Source organism: Propithecus coquereli, unplaced genomic scaffold (genome assembly GCF_000956105.1).
Source record: "Propithecus coquereli isolate 6110/MARCELLA unplaced genomic scaffold, Pcoq_1.0 Scaffold432, whole genome shotgun sequence".
Lineage (NCBI taxonomy): Eukaryota > Metazoa > Chordata > Mammalia > Primates > Indriidae > Propithecus > Propithecus coquereli.
In genome coordinates, this window is record NW_012150086.1 from 815,572 (window position 1) to 816,493 (window position 922).

A 922-nucleotide genomic window follows, 5' to 3' on the forward strand; every position below is an offset into this window, starting at 1 on the left:
TTGAGGATTTTTTCATCTATGTTCATCATAGATATTGACCTATAGTTTTCCTTTTTTGTTGTGTCTTTCTCTGGTTCCTTTTCTGTTGTGTCTATCAGGTTGATACAGGTCTTGTGGAATGAGTTTGGGAGTATCCTTCCTCAATTTTTTGGAATAGTTTAAGTGGGATTGATATTAGTTCTTCTTTGAATGGTTGGTAAAATTCACCAGTGAAACCATCATGTCCTGGGCTTTTATTTGATGGGAGATTTTTTCTGTTCAATCTTAGCAGGTTGTATGTGTCTAGGAATTTATCCATTTCTTTTATGTTTTCTAATTTATTGGCATGTAGTTGATCATAGTGTTCTCTAATGAGCCTTTGAATTTCTGCAGCATCAGTTGTAATGTCTTCTTTTTCATCTCTAATTTTATTTATTTGGGTCTTCTTTTTTTTTTTTTCCTCAGTGTGACTAAAGGTGTGTCTATTTTGTTTATCTTTTCAAAAAACCAACTTTTATTGATCTTTTGTATTTTTTGTTTCAATTTCATTTATTTCTACTTTCATCTTTTTTATTTCTTCTACTAATTTTGGATTAAGTTTGCTCCCGTTTTCCTAGTTCTTTGAGATGCATCATTAGGCCATTTATTTGAAGCTTTATCTTCAACAAAGGTGTCAAGAACATAGAGTGGAGAAAGGAAATTCTCTTCAGTAAAGGGTGCTGAGATATCCTAACTTTATTTCTGTTCCAAATAGTTATCCAATTCTTCTGGTTTCAGCATTACCTGCTGAACAAGCTTTTCTTATTTTCCTAACTTGAAATCCCAAAGTCTGTCATTAAAAAAGTCATTAATGTATCTGTATTCTTATACTTGAACAGCCCTATTTAATTTTTGTTATTATAAAATAACTCTTACTCTTTTGCAAAATTTCTTTGTCTCTTTT